The sequence below is a fragment of the Saimiri boliviensis genome, chromosome 5, assembly GCF_048565385.1.
Source record: "Saimiri boliviensis isolate mSaiBol1 chromosome 5, mSaiBol1.pri, whole genome shotgun sequence".
NCBI classification, from domain to species: domain Eukaryota; kingdom Metazoa; phylum Chordata; class Mammalia; order Primates; family Cebidae; genus Saimiri; species Saimiri boliviensis.
In genome coordinates this window covers 51,301,662-51,318,545 of record NC_133453.1, presented here as the reverse complement: position 1 = coordinate 51,318,545, position 16,884 = coordinate 51,301,662, and the positions used below count along the sequence as shown (strand labels likewise).

The 16,884-nt window shown below is 34.9% G+C and overlaps 1 long non-coding RNA gene across 5 annotated transcripts in view; it reads right to left on the bottom strand.

Annotated features, from left to right (window-relative positions):
* Positions 1 to 302: 302 nt before the first annotated feature.
* The window catches only part of LOC141584570 (uncharacterized), a 207,973-nt gene continuing 191,391 nt past the window's right edge, over positions 303 to 16,884 (bottom strand). For all 5 annotated transcript variants that reach the window (XR_012517683.1, XR_012517680.1, XR_012517682.1 and 2 more), the window contains 2 exons: positions 1,426 to 1,734; positions 303 to 922 (listed from right to left, as the gene is read on the bottom strand). This is a non-coding gene — a long non-coding RNA (uncharacterized LOC141584570). The remainder of the gene's footprint in view (positions 923 to 1,425; positions 1,735 to 16,884) is intronic.

The following is a 16,884-nucleotide window of genomic DNA, read 5'->3' as shown; positions in this document are numbered from 1 at the left end:
CTTTGGGAGGCTGAGGCGGGTGGATCACGAGGTCAAAAAATCGAGACCATCCTGGTCAATGTGGTGAAACTCTGTCTTGACTAAAAATACAAAAACATTGGCTGGGCATGGTGGCACGTGCCAGTGGTACCAGCTGCTTGGGAGGCTGAGGCAGGAGAATTGCTTGAACCCAGGAGGCAGAGGTTGCGGTGAGCTGAGATTGTGCCATTGCACCCCAGCCTGGGTAACAAAAGTGAAACTCCGTCTCAAAAAATATATATACATATACATATACATATATATTAAATATGAAGATGAGCGATAACAACAGGGAAGGAGGGGTGGTGTCAAAGGAAGCTGAGAGGGAAAAAGAATAAGATGAAAGGATGTTTTCATAAAAATAACTGCCTGTTTCCTGATGTGGAGAGGTAAACTGAGGATAAAATCTAAATTTAAAAAAAGTTTCTTCTCCAATGAGTAAATATATGTCAAAAATTAAACACAACCAAAAAAATAAATGGCACTGAAGTCCCTGACTAATCACGTAAAAAATAAAGTTAGTTCCCTGTCTTACACCAGATGATTTCTCAGAATTAACTTGCCATTTCAATTTAGAGAGAGGTAAAATATAGAACAGGGTATAATAAAATATAAAAGAGAAAACTATTTTTTAAACACTGGAAAATATGTCAGGGCAAGGTGGCTCATGCCTGTAGTCCCAATACCTTGGGAGGCCAAGACGGGCGGATCTATTGAGGTCAGGAGTTCCAGACCAGCCTAGCCGACATGGTGAAACCTGGTCTCTACTAAAAATGCAAAAATTAGCCAGGTGTAGTGGCACATACCTGTAGTACCAGCTACTCAGGAGACTGAGGCAGGAGACTTGCTTGAACCCAGAAGGCGGAGTTTGAAGTGCGCTGAGAACATACCACTGCGCTCCAACCTAGGTAACAGAGTGAGATTCTGTCTCAAAATAATAATAATAATAATTTAAAAATAAAAACTATAAAATAAAATTTTAAAGCATGAATAGCAATTCTAAGCATGACATCATAAGATTTTCAACTTCGAAAGTCAAAAATTTCTTTGCATACAAAAACCATTAAGTGAAAGTAAAAAAACTAGAGGAAATATTTGCAGCTTTTATGAAAGGCAGAGTCAATATACTTAATTTGCTAAGAATTCTTAAAAACCAATTAAAATATTTTAACAGAAAAACAGACAAGAGACATAGCAGGTGTGTCACAAAAGAATACAAGTTAATAAAAAGTGAATCAACCTCAATGCATATCAAAACGATGAGACATTTTACAGTTATAAAATTGGGAAGGATTTTTATATATTAATAAGTATTGGTATAACAGAGATATTATGGGGTATAAACACTAAAACTATCCTGAAGGATAATTAATCAAGCTTAATCAAAACTCTTTATACCATACATACCACCAGTGCCTCAATGTTGACTTTCAGCAGGGTTCCAAGAGAATCACGGGAAGATGGTTGTGTGGTACCAGAGACAGCAGCAACTCTAGGATCCAAAAGCCTATTAGAGCTGCTGTTAGAGCAGATGAGGAGCAGGTGGCCAGGCTTCTCAAGACCTTTGACACAACAGGAGTTAGTTCCTCCTCACAGATGAGGAGCAGGTGGCCAGGCTTCTCAAGACTTTTGATACAACAGGAGTTAGTTTCTCCTCACAGATGAGGAGCAGGTGGCCAGTCTTCTCAAGATCTTTGATACAACAGGAGTTAGTTCCTAATGAGGCAAAAATTTAAAAAATATTTGTAGCAAACTGACCCAGATGGACTAGTTGAAAAATGACAGTCACCTCTCCCATCTTGAATATAGTGCTTAGTATTATTTTAACCTAAAAAACTCTTACTACAGCTTAATTTTCACAGTCAGACTTTCAGGGAAATCTGTATTTACATTTAGCCAAACATCAGATTTCTTGTCTTTGTACAGTTTTGCTAAATGAAAAATCTGGTGAGGGCCTGTTTTATTTTCCCATTTACAACAAAGAGAATATAGTAATTTTGGGGAAAAATAGTTTTAAACAAAAAAACTATTTTGGGGAAACATTTTGTGGAAAAATAGTTTTAAACAAAAAAAGCATATTTTCCAGCTATGAAAAATAAGAATATTTAACTGTTCAAAACTAAAACCAAAACACAAATAAGCAAACAAAAACCACCACTTCACATATATGTTCTAAGTTGAACACAGAATATGGAGGCTTTTCTGACTTTTTTTATTTGTATGGTTGACTTGTTTTGTTTCTTATACTTTTAAACTTGTAAAACAACCAGTGAGTTAAATTACATGAGTACAGAGCTAATATGTGCTGTCTCTTACTCCTGGGAAGAGACTCTGAAGTTAAACTGCCTGTGTTTAATTTTCAGTTCTTCTATTAATAAGCTGCATGACTTTAAGAAAGTGATATATTTTTATTTCCGTGCATTAGTTTTCACTTTTATAAAATTGGAAAATAAAGGCAATATGACTACAATGCTTTTATGAATATCAAATATCACCACATAAACACTGCAGATGCAATAAAAGTGCTTAATAAATAGCATTTGTCATTATGCTTACATTTCCTAGCTATTTTCTCTACTACAGATAAAAATCATAGAGCACTATTTGTTAGTGATCACATTCCCAAAAACTCAGCAAACAAAAGCATATGTAAATAACAAAACTTAATAGTAAATTGAGGAATAAATGAGGAGTGGCATCAGGAAGATGTAGTAATAAAAAGCACCTCCTTCATCTCACAAAATATCAGATCAATAACAACGTATGGACTTATTCTGTTTATCAGAAATCCAAAAACCAGTTAAGAAGCACTTGCATCCCAAGAGAACACAAAACCAGCTACATCGAAGCAAGTAGAAAAAAATTTGCTGCCCTCTCACCATAGTCCCTCTGGCTGGCAGAGCACCATGTGATTAGAAGAAAACTACCAGCTTCTGGTTTCTCCCTAGTGAGAGAAAGAGAAGACTGGCCCATACATCCAATGTTCTGACATTTCATGGGGGGTTTTGTCTTGCCTGTCTTGGAGCACTGATAATACCCAGACATACTCTAGATGCTTGGGGGCCACTAACAGAAAAAGAATGGGGTGTATGCTGCTACTCTGGAGGAACCACAGTATCGCAGACAGAGGCCTCCTCCTCAAGGAAGAAAGAGAAAAGTGGATCACATGTCCAATAGTCCAACATTTTGAGGGGCTGCCCAAGGGACTGGTTGGTTTCTTTCTTGAATTTCTGGTAATGCAGATAGGACCTAGCATACTCTAGATACCAGGGGCCACCAAGAGAATAAAAGATCTCAGTGGCATGCTGCTGCTCAGATAGCAATGGCCTTACAGTAGGTCAGAGGGCCCACCACAGGATGGCAGATAACAGAGAGTCAAAATATTATGAACTCCTGAAAAAGGAAACTAGCAAATTCTTCTAAATAGAAATCTACACATGCACAATCCCAGAAAAGACACATCCACAGTAAAACTTTAAGAGGCCTTCAGAATCTCTACTTTGGCTGATTGATGAAAGTTTTTCCTTATTATAAAGCTAGTTTAAAAGACTGGGAGAGGTGGTTGTTTTTTCAAATATGCAGACAACACAAATGGGGAAAAATGATTCAATCAAAGGAACAAAATAAATCTCCAGAAACTGACCCTAAAGATACAGATTATGAATTATCTAACATATAATTTAAAATAAACATCAAATAAAGATGCTCAATAAGCTCATGAAAATAATGTATGAACAAATTAACAAACCAGCAATAAGTTCTCCTCTATTAGTAATCACTTTAAATGTAAATGAACGAAATTCACCAATCAAAATACAGAGTGGCTGAATAGATTAAAATAAAAACAAGATCCAACTATGTGCTGTTTATAACAGACTCACTTTAAATGTCAGACACACATAATGAAAGAATGGAAAAGATATTCCATGTAATTAGTAACCAAAACAAAACAGGGATAGCTATCCCTATACAGACAAAATAGACTTTATGTCACAAAATGTAACAAGAAGCAAATAATGACATTACATAATGATAAAAGGTTCAATTTACCAGGAAAATACAATTATAAATATCTATGCAACCAATATCAGAGCATCTAAATACATAAAGCAAATATTAACAGAAGTGAAGGGAGAAATGGACAGCAACATAATAAAGTAGGAAACTTCAAAACTCACTTTTAATAATGGATGGACTATCCAGACAGAAGATCAATAAAGAAACAGAGGACTTAAAGTACACTACAGACCTAAGAGATATATACAGGACATTTCACACAACAGACACAGAATATGCATTCTTCTCAAGTGCACATAGAACATTCTTCAGTATAGATCATATATTAGGTCACAAAACAAATGTTAACTAATTTATAAGATTAAAATCATATAGGTGTCTCTTCTGATCACAATAGAATACAACTAGAAATCAACTGCAGAAAGAAAAAATTCACTAAAGAACACATTCTTGAACAACCAATGGGCAAAATAAGAACATAAAAAGTGAAATTAGAAAATATTTTGAGACAAATAAAAATGAAAACACAACATTTTTTTTTTTTTTGAGACGGAGTTTCGCTCTTGTTACCCAGGCGGGAGTGCAATGGCGCAATCTCGGCTCACCGCAATCTCCGCCTCCTGGGTTCAGGCAATTCTCCTGCCTCAGCCTCCTGAGTAGCTGGGATTACAGGCATACGCTGCCATGCCCAGCTAATTTTTTTGTATTTTTAGTAGAGACGGGGTTTCACCATGTTGACCAGGATGGTCTCGATCACTTGACCTCGTGATCCACCCGCCTCAGCCTCCCAAAGTGCTGGGATTACAGGCTTGAGCCACCGCGCCCGGCTGAAAACACAACATATTAAAAGTTATGGGATGCAGTAAGAGCAGTTGTAAAGGAAGTTTAAAGCAATAAATGCCTACATTAAAAAAGAAAGAGCTCAAGTAACCTAATTCTATACCTCAAGGAACTAGAAATGGAAAAAAAAGCTAAGCCCAAAGTTAGCAGAGGGAAAGAAATAAAAAATAAAGATTAGAGCAGAAATAAATGAAGTGGAGGATAGAAAAACAATAGAAAAAGCAACAAAATTAACTGGTCTTTTGAAAAAAATCAACAAAATCAACAAACCTTACACTAGACTGACAATAAAATAGTGAAGACAAAAAAGGTAAAATAAACATCAAAGAGGAGACATTACAATTGATGCCACAGATAAAAAGAATTATGAGACTACTATGAACAATTATAAGCCAACTATAGATAATCCAAATTAAATAGCCTAGAAAAAAAAATTGATAAATTCCTAGAAATCTACAGCCTATCAGAACTGGATCATAAAGAAATAGAAAATCCAAACAGACGTAATAACGAGTAAAAAGACTGAATCAGTAATCAAAAACCTCTCCAAAAAGAAAAGCCCAGTACCAGATGGATTCAATGATAAAATCTATCAAACTTTTAAAGAAGAATTAACGGCAATCCTTTGCAAGCTCGTTCAAAAAATGGAAGAGAAAGGAACACTTTGAAACCCGTTTTATGAAGCCAGCATTATGCCAATACCAAACTCAGAGAAAGACACCACAAGAAAAAAAAACTTTAAGTTAATATCCCTGATGATTTAGATGCAAAAATCCTCAAAAACATATGAGCAAACTAAATTTCAACAGCACATTAAAAGGATCACACTATGACCAAGTGAGATTTATCCCTGGGATGCAAGGATGGCTCAACATATAAATATCAATTAATGTGATTCACCACATTAACAAAATGAAGGATATAAATCATAGAATGATAGAAATAGATGCACAAAAAGTATTTGACAATATTCAATATTCTTTAAAGATAAAAAGACTCCATAAACTAGGAACAAAAGGAAATAAACTCAACATAATGAGGTCATACATGACAAGTCCACAGCGAACATCATACTCAACAATAAAAAACTGATAGTTTTTCCTCCAAAATTAGGAGCAAGGCACAGATATCCATTCCTGCCACTTTTATTCAACACTGTCCTGGAAGTCCTACTCAGAGAAATTAGGCAAGAAAAAGAAATAAAAGGCATTCAAATTGGAAAGGAAGAAGGAATATTACCCTGTTTGAGATACATGATCTTACATGTAGAAAATCCTGAAGACCACACACACACACACACACACACACACACACACACACACCCCTATTAGATCTAACAAACAAATTCAGTAAAGTTCCAGGACACAAAACTCAATATACAAAACTCAATTGTGTTTCTATGCACTAATGGTGAACAATCTGAAAAGGAAATTAGGAAAGCAATCCCATGTACAAAAGGAACAAAAACAATAAAATCCTTAGAAAAAATTTGATGGAGCAAGAGACTTGTACGCTAAAAACCACATAATATTAATAAAGAAATTATAAAGGATATAAAGGAATGAAAATATATTCTGTGTTCATGCATTGAAAGAGTTAAGATTATTAAAATGTCCATACCACTGAAAGCAATCTGCAGATTTAATGCAATCACTATCAAAATCTTAATGACATACTTATTTTCCAGAAATAGAAAAAAGAATTCTAAAATACACCTAAAGTCACAAAGACCTCAATTGGCTAAAATAATATTGAGAAATAACAAAGCTGAAGATAATATATTTCCTGATTTTAAAACAAATCAGCCGTTCTACAAAGCTACAATAATCAATATAGTATGCTACTGCCATAAAGACAGACATATATACCAATGGACTAAAATAGAGAACCCCAAAATAACATTAGACATTTATGGTCAACCGATCTTTGAGAAGGGTACCAATACACAACGGGATAAGGATAGTGTGTTCAACAAGTTATGCTGAAAAAAACTAGATATTCTCATGCAAAAGAATGAAATTGGACCTTTATCTAACACCATACCCCAAAATCAATGAAAAACTGATTAAAGACTTAAACACAATACCTGAAACTATAAAAATCCTACAAGAAAACATACAGAAAATGTTTCATGACATTGGCTTTTGCAATGATTTTATGAATATGACCCTATAAACACAGGCAATGAAAGCAAACATTTAAAATGAGAATACATCGAACTAAAAAACTTCTGCCCAGCAAAGAAATCAAGAGAGTCAAAAGGCAGCCCAGAGAATGAAAGACAATATTTGCAAACTCTATATGTGATAAAGTATTAATACCCCGAATAAATAAAGGATTATATATAAAGGATTCCTACAGCTCAATAGTAAAAAACTAAATAACCCAATTAAAAATGGGCAAATGACTTAAATATTTTTCTAAGAAGACATAAAAGCAGCCAACAGTTAAATGAAAAAATGCTCATTACTAATCATGAAATGTAAATCAAGAAATGTAAATCAAAGCAAAAATGAAATACTATCTTATACCTGCTAAGAAGTCCATTACACTTTTAAAAAGGCAAATTGGAACACTTAATGCACTGTTGGTAAAATGTAAAATAGTGCAGCCACGATGAAAAACAATGTAAAGATTACTTTAAAAATTAGAAATAGAGCTACCATGTGATCCAGTAATTTCACTTCTGGATATTTAGCCAAAACAATGAAATCAGGATACTGAAGAGATATTTGTACTCCCATTCATTCATTGCAGCATTTTTCACAATAACCAAAAGGTGAAAACAGCCTAGTGAATGGATCAAAAAATTTAAGTGTATACATACAATGAAATATTATTCAGCCGCTTAAAAAAGAAAATCCTGGCATATGCTACAACATGCATACATCTTGGAGACATTATGCTAAGTGAAATAAATCCAGTCAGAGAGGAAAAATACTGCATGATTCTTTTTATATGAGCATCTGAAATAGTCAAACTCGGCTTAGCAGAAAGGATAATGGTGGTTGCCAGGAGCTAGGAGGATGGAAAAATGGGGAGTTTCTTTTCAGTCCATATGAAGTTTCAGTCATGCAAGATGAAAAGCTTCTTAGAAAGCTACTGTATAACAATGTGCTTACCGTAAACAACACATTTAAAATTTTATTGAGTTAATATTTTTCTTCCAGAATGTTTTTCCAGAACAAAAAATTCATTGCTGCTATAGATTGTTTATGTTACCCACAAATTCACATTGAAATCTAATAAAACATGTCACATGTTTTTTTGCCACAATAAAAAATAAATACATGAAGAGAACAGTAACTTTACCAGGGATAGTAGAATATAAGAGAATAGAGAAAGAGAAAGGTGAGCCCCTTCTGAAAGGTGGCCTCAGGAAAATCTGGGATTCTCATTCACACCCAGTGCCTTTGATCCTTTCTCTAAAAATGTTTTACATTGGTGGGGAGAAGAAACATATCCACAAAATTGCATTTAAGGCAACTACATACTGATTCATGTGGATACTTATTAAGTTTATACAGAACAAGCCTGACCCCCCACAGCTACCTGAAATGGGTATTCTTTTTTGTCTGATAACTTACGATCATCTGGTATCTTAAAAAGGACATATGAAGAAATATATAAACAGAGATGATAGAGATAAAATGTTTAATGAATGTGTAGAAGCTATTAGAGTATTTGTGTGTATATTTCTTATAACTAAAGAAGAATAAAAAGAGAAAAAGATATATTTGTGTTATGTTCTATTTTTCCATTCCCTATTCCAAGAATATAGTCCATCTTCAATGAGATTTTGCTACCTCAGAGGAGAAGGAAGTGGAGGCCTTTCTCAGATCTTTGCTGGGAAAGCTGAGTGGAGAAGAATTTGTTGGAGGAATTCAGAGGGTGATGCAGCAAGAGAGGAAATATTCCATATGACTAGAAAGGTAGAAAGGTCTCTTGTCCTGCTCCATTTGGGCATGCCAGGAAAGTGGCAGACTGTTAGGAAAATGATTCAAAACCGCTGGTGGAAGGAGAGAGACTGGACCCTCACACTGAGATCCTTCTGGGCCTGAGTACATTAACAGCAGAGCCACTTGCCTTTAAGTAACTCCAAGGGTTTGGATAATGGGAAAGTCCTCAGTGACCATGGTGAATCAGAGACTCTCCTTCCATCTTCTGGGCACTTTGCAAACCTCCTGAATTTTTGTGCAAACTAGAGACACAGATAAGCACCTACATTTAAACTTATGAGGTTCTAATTTCCCAGGTGGGAAAGGGACTGAGACTCAATTTTTTTTCTTTAATTGTGAAAATAAAGTAATAGACCATTTCTTCCATATCTCATATTAGGTAATAATATCTATAATCACAACACATAGGAAGCTATTTATGGCATAATTATTTTACAAGTGAGAAAGATAGGTTATAAAGCATTGTATGATATAGAAGCTGGTTTCTGTAAAATAAAATAATATACTGAGTTCCTACAATAGGCCAGGCAAATTAGCTGTTTGGGGCACGGTACAGAGGAGTGAGTTTCAAGGAAAAGGTTTCTCTGGAACATGTTTTTCCAGAACAAAAAATTCATTACTGGTATAGACTGAATGTTTATGTCCCCCCAAAATTTACATTGAAATCTTTTTGAATGCAATTCTATTTGGAGGTGGTTCCTTTGGGAAGGATAAAGCCTTGTGAATAGGATTAGTGTCCCGATAAAAGAGAAGCCAAAGATTTCCCTTGCCCTTTCTCCCATGTAAAGACACAGCAAGAAGATGGCCGTCCATGAACCAGGAAGCAGAACCTCACCAAACAGCAAATCTTCAAGTGCCTTGATCTTAAACTTCCCAGCCTTGCGAACTACTAGAAATAAATCTCCGTTGCTTTTAAGAAATCACCACTGAGAACAATGCTTTCTACTGAGTGACTAACATTGAGACCTAGTTTAGGCTCCAAAGCTGCTAGGGCCCAGAACACTGATGAAATACAATTTAAGAGAACAAACAGCGGGATTTCTAGTATACTTAGTTTTCTATTTCAGAGTTTTAGCAAAATAAAGCAAGAAAATTTCCATCAAAAGCAAGCATGTAGTAATAATAGTCTCAGCACCATAAATACATATGGTTATTATCTTGAGGGTACAAATCATTGTTTTCTTGTTGGCATCTGTGTCTTTTCTCTCACTGCTTTCATTTTGTTTCTAGGTAACTGGAGGCTGAGGTCCAGGAAAAATAAACAGTGTTTTAAATGCTTCCATAAAGAATAAAGTTATTATTGCTTCCTAAATCAAAGCTACATGTAGCCACATGTTGAGGTAAGCAATGACAATTAAAAATGAGACATTAACATTTCTACTTCCTGTAGCTGCTTGTCAATGAATATAAACACTGTAAATAGTCGACTAGAATTGAGACCCAAAGAACTCTAAAAAGTACTCATCAGAAAAGCAAATGGAATTAGATGCTACAGGATCATTAAATACAACTTTGTTATTACATTTTTACCTGGGTATTTGAAAAAAAAAAAGGGTTAAACAGAATATTTTTCTTGCAACTCGATATTTTCTTTTAATAGAATTTATTCCATTGTTTTATTGTTGGAAGAAGTGTAGAGATAGTCCATAGTTCAACTTATGATTTCTCAACTTTATGATGATGCAAAAGTGATATGTCCTCTCAGTAGAAACTGTATCTCAAATTTTAAATTTTGATTTATTTTTCCCCAAGCTAGTGATATGCAGTATGATACTGTCACTATGCTGGGCAGCATCAGCAAGTCACAGCTCCCAGTCAGCCATGCAATCATGAAGGTAAACAACTGATAGAGTGTGCTGTGTTGCCAGACTTTTTTGGATATCGTGTTTCTCATGCCATCAAGTGTACAAAATGTCCATTTTTAACTTGAAATATTTTCCACTTGCAATGGGTTCATCACCACATAACCTCATTGTAAGTCAAGGAGCATCTGCATTTGCTCTTTCAGTTATCTTATTTTAAAGATTCTGTTTTATTTTTGCTTCTTAGCTATTTTTTCCCTCTTTTCTTTTATGGTCTATATTATCTGTGATATCTACTTTCAGTATGCTGTAAATTGTGTATTACGTTTTTAGTTCACTAGTGTTTACATTTATTTAAACATATAGTTGTTAGTTTATCAAGTTCAAGAATAAAAATAACATCTATTAACTTTCTCCTAAACTGCAAACTATACATCCTCAACCTAGTCCCATTCCACTACACACATCCTTTTGTTTTTATGCTCTGTAATTTTGAAATCATTATTACTGCATTATTTTATTAAAGAATTTTAAGGAATTATATTTCCCTTTTATAATTATACTTATAACAAGAATTAGACTCATTTCTATGTTTACATAAACTCAAAGCCCACCATCAGCTCTTTCACACCATTAATTTCCCATTCAAGAGTACTTTATTCTAGTTCTTCCATATATTGGCTGAATTGCATATTTAAATGAAGATTTTGGTAGGGTATTCACATAAGTTGTATATTTTCCTGAGTCATTGGATACATAAAAATATTTTCTTTTGACTTCACATAGAGTTGATAGCCTGGATACATAAAAAATACTCGGATTAAACCCATTCTCCTGGTTACATAAAAAATACTTGGATTGAATCGTTTCCAAATGAAAATTCAGTAGGTGCTGCCCCCTGTTCTTCTGAGAGCAGAGCAGGAGGTAAAAAGCACAAGACCTAGAATCAGGTTAACATCTAATTTTAGCTCTGCTAATTACTTGCTATAAAACCTTTGCAAATCACATAATGCATATGTTTACTTCATTTCCTAAGTCTCATTGTTCTCATCCGTAAAATGAGACTATTCTTTACTTTCCAGGTTTAATGTAAGGAATTAATGACATGATCTATATTAGTGCTAAGAAAAATACAGTGCAAACCACATTTATAGTTTTAATTTTTCTAGCAGTTACATTAAAAACGTAAAAACCATTTAAGTATTTATCACTTAAAAATAATAATTATACTTAACCCAATAGGTTCAATAATACACATCATTTCAACATGTAAAACATTATTGAGATATTGCATTCTTTGTTATACTGAGAATTCTAAATACAGGGCATATTTTATACTTATACCATATAGCTATAGCTTTCAGTTATAGCATTTGCACATCACATATATCAGTTTGGACTTGCCACATTTCATATGTTCAGTAGCCACGAGTCCAGTGGCTGCCATACTGAAAAAAGCAGGGTTACATACTATGACTCAGTAGAGTTTCTGGCATAAACATTCACTAAATTGTGTATATTTTTAATTGTTTTAATGACATAGAGAACTATCAGAAAAATCTCTCTTACTTTCTTACTAAATAATCTGTTCCTTCTACCTAAATTTATGCAAGTCCTTATTATATTTTCATGTTAATAAATGCTTATTAGTAATTTTTTATTGCTATAGAACATAATATCAAAAAGAGCACAAATCGTGTTTCACCCAAAGGAGAGTCACAAAGTGTGACTCACTCGGATTCTTAGTCTCCCTAGGAAACTTCAAACATTATGATGTTTAATTTCACTTAGTTTTGAACTTCCCACAAACAGAAGGATGCAATATGTATCCTTTTATGTCTTGCTTCTTTTAGTCAGTGTTATATCAGCCACATTGTTGCATATGAGTTTCGGAATATAATTCTCATTTTTGTAAAGTAATCCATTGTATGAACATACCATAATTTATTTATTCACTGTTTCATCTGACTGCTGATAGACTTTTTAGCTCCAAATTAAGCAAAAGAGTTAACATAGCAGGCCATACTGCGATCACTAGACAAGGCTGCATATACTGTTGGCCCTTGGCTAGCATGTGAGAATTTGGATTTTGGAGTAAGTAACTGGTAATAGTTTTTCACTATGCCCAAATGGTTTGTAGAAACAATGTGGTTTATGCTGAACACCTGCTTTCCTTCTGGGAGTCTGGAATTCTGCTATGTGCCAGGCAGAGGCTACATATTTGTCCATCCCCCAATAAAAAAAAATTCTCAACACTGAGTTTCTAATGGGTTTCTCTTGATGCTGGAGGAATTGTGTCCTGTGTGATTAATTGGGAGAAGACTCTGGGAACTTGCACCAGACTTCCTCTGGATTTTGACCCGAGTCTTCCTTGTGCTGATTTTACTTTGTACCCTTTCACTATAATGAATCATAACCATAAACATGACTCTAGTTGTGCTGAGTCCTATGAGTTCTGTAAATCATCAAAACTGAGTTGTCTTGGCAATACCTGACACAGGGCTACTACAAACAATATTGCTATGAATATTCTTGCACATGCCTGTTGGACAACATATGTTGAATAAATACTGCAGAGTAGAATTGTTGGGCAATAGGATATGGATATGTTCATCACTACTAAATATCAACAAATAGTTTTTCAAAGTGGTTGTATTGATTTATAACTCCTATCAATAATTGATGAGCGTTCTAGTTTCTATACATCCTCTCCAACACTTGGCATTGTTTGTCATTTTAGCCAATCTAGTGGGTGTAGAGCGGCATCACATTTGGGTTTTAATTTGCAATTTATTTAATGTCCAAATAAATTTGAGATCCTTTTCATAGGTCTATGGGCTACCATGATATTCCCTACTGTGAAGTGTCTATTCAAGTCATTTGCCAATGTTCCCACTGGGTTATCGAACATTTTCTTATTGATTTGGATATGTAAGACATATATATATGTATATATGTGTGTCAAATACGTGAGAAATATACTCCCACTCACTCTTTTAATGATCATCTATGATAAGAAGTTCTTAACTTTAATGTAGTTCATCAATGTTTTTCTATATAGTTAGCAATTTGTGTATCTTTTTTAAACAGTATGTATTACTCTGGAATAATAAAGATTTTTTTCTCCTATTCTTCTAAATGTCAAACTTCATTACCTTTTACATTTAATTAGAAAGAATTCTCTATATGTTGTAAGGTCTGTCTTTTTTCCTGAAGCCCAAGAATGCTTTTTGTTTTAGAAGCATTAATTCAAAATTCAAAAGAATAAACTTCAGGATCTGGATCACAATTGACTATTACTATTTTTATCTGGAATCTGGTTACCCTTTTCATCAACAAGCTTACTGTTCAACTCAGTTCAAGAAAAGTTTCTTAAATGTATACCTTAATAATTTCCTATTCCACTTGTGATTATTTTTTATTTCAGGAACACTATTTCCTCTGCCATATGTGCTCTATTTATTAGCATTTTTTGGAAGTTATGCCATCCTTCCCATTTTATTCTTTTATTGTTCTTTCAAATTTATCCCTTATTTCACAGAGTTTACAAAAGAGGATAAGAATAAGGTCTTAGAAATAATAATTTTTAAGACAATAACAGCAAAAAAATAGACTCAAGCAAATGAATGTAGTAGTCAGTATTACTTGTAAAAAAAAGATTTTCTTAAGTTACATATGAAATGATACACATAATAAGTAGCAAAAGAATTTATAGGACTGAGGAATGACATTGGTCTAGGTAATTAAGAAATGCACCTCAGATAAGTTGATGAGTTCGATGATAGATAAGAATATTACTGTGGTAAAAGCTAAAATGTGCCTAACTGTTGACATTATAGTGATTTTGGCAATATACCCAACCACTATAGACCAAAAAAATTTGCAATGACAGACTATAAATGTGTACTTATAATAATGAACCCAAATATAAATTCTTCTTTGGACCAAATTTTCCACTTGTTCATAGAAATTTACGAAACTAAAAAAAAAAAAATTAAATGTGGCAAAGTAATGATAACCCTATGTTTGATGAACTTTGGACTTCCTTGACATTGAATATCTCAAGGCTTGGTTTTGCATTCAATAAACTTAATAATCACAATGTTACTCAGAATTATATTTTAGAACCATTTTATAGCTTTTATTAGATGGGAAAAAAAGAACTGATCTTAATCAGTATTTTCACAGAACAAAATATTTCCATCGTAACTGAAATTGCCAGTGAGTCTTGGGAATATAATAAGTTTGTGAGCTATTATTGTTTTCATTTAATATCAAAATACATATGTATAAAATAAAAAATGTATTCTAATTTTCTGGAATAGCTCCAGATATGTTTCTCCTCTTCTGTTTGAGAATTTTGCATTGCTCCAATATAAATGTGATCAATATGTCATAAGTGTGATTATGTTAGTTTATTTCTTTCTTGAAGTTTTAAAATGCAAATGAGCCAGACAGTGGGATATCTCCAAAGAGGTCCCACTGAGCATTGCCATCTTGATAATTAATCACTTACCAGGACTACGCCTCCATTTTGCAGCCTCAAAGACCTGATTTTTCCTGTACATTGAAAATGGATCATGCACCTGAAGCATTAATTCAAAAGGATAAATTTTCAGTAAAAGATTATAAACAGAACTAGAATATTTGTATCTGTCACTAGGAAAATATAATGTATTAGTCTGTTTCCATACTGCTATAAAGAACTGCCTGAGACTGGGTAATTTATAAAGGAAAGAAGTGTAATTGTCACAGTTCAGCATAGCTGGGGAGGCCTCAGGAAACTTAACAATCATGGCAGAGGCAAAGGGGCAGCAAGGCACCTTCTTTACAAGGTGGCAAGGAGAAGAGCTGAGCAAAGGGGAAAGAGCCCCTTATAAAATCATCAGATCTCCTGAGAACTTACTATCACAAAAACAGCACGAGGGAAACGACCCCCATTGTCCAATTATCCTCTACCTGGTTTCTCCCTTGACACATGGGGATTATGGGGATTCTAATTGAAGATAAGATTTGGGTGGGAACTCAAAGAAACCAAATTATAATCAGAGATCAGTTTTTAAAAAGAGTCATAGGAGCATCCCAAGATGGCCGAATAAGAGGCAGCTCTGGAAAGCAGCTCCCAGTGAGACAGACACAGAAGCCAAGTGGTCTCCACAATTCCAAAAGAGGTACCAGGTTCATTTTCTGAGTCTGGTCAAACCGTGGGTATAAACCAAATAGGGTAAGTTGTGGCAAGGTGGGGCACTGCTCCACTTAGGAGGAGTGCACAACTGACTGGAGGATGGGGGCTCTCCCCCTCTGGGACTTCGGTTCAGACACAGCGCTCTACCCAAACCCTCTACAACTCACAGAACAGGAGATGTTCACCAGGCTGAAAAGTCTTAGCGAGCTGCCTGAACAGAGCAAAACAGCAACTTCGGCCCTGCGGCTGTCAGCATAGATCTAGGTAGAAGCAATGGCTGACACCAAGAAAGCCAAAAAACCAGTGGGACGGAGCTACCCACTCCCCAGTAAGAAGGGGAATGGAACACAGGGTAAACAACCCGAACAGCAGGATGCATGCCCTATTGCTGCACAAAGCCCAGCAGGCCAAAAAACTCTCACTCCAGAGTCAGACACCCAGAACATCAGTTAGAGAGCTACCAGGAAAGCTCCAGCTAGGTGGGCAGAAGGGAAGCAGCCATTACAGAAAACGGCCTAATTTTCCTGAGTAAATAAAAGACATAGCAGCTCCACTGAATCTGTGGCAGCCCAGCAGCACCTCTGCAGGCAGATAAAGGAGAGGCTGCCTCCCTATGCAGACAAAGGAAAGGCTGCCTCCCCAAGCAGCTACCTGAGATCAAAACTATATAAATCCAAGAGATGGGGAGAAACCAGTGCAAGAAGAATGAAACCATCAAAAATCAGAATGTCTCTCCCCAACCATGCATTCACAATTCTTCACCAGCAAGGGAACAAAGCAGGAAGGAGAACAAATTTGATGAATTGACAGAAGCAGGCTTCAGAAGGCAGATAATAACAAATTTTTCTGACTTAAAGGAACATGTTCTATCCCAATGCAAAGAAACTAAAAACCTTGAAAAAAGGTTAGATGAATGCTAACTAGAATAACTAGCTTAGAGAAGAACATAAATGACTTGTTGGAGCTGAAAAACACAGCATAAGAACTACATGAAGCATACACAAATTTCAAGAGCCAAACAGGTCAAGCATAAGAAAGGATATCACAGATTGACGATCAACTC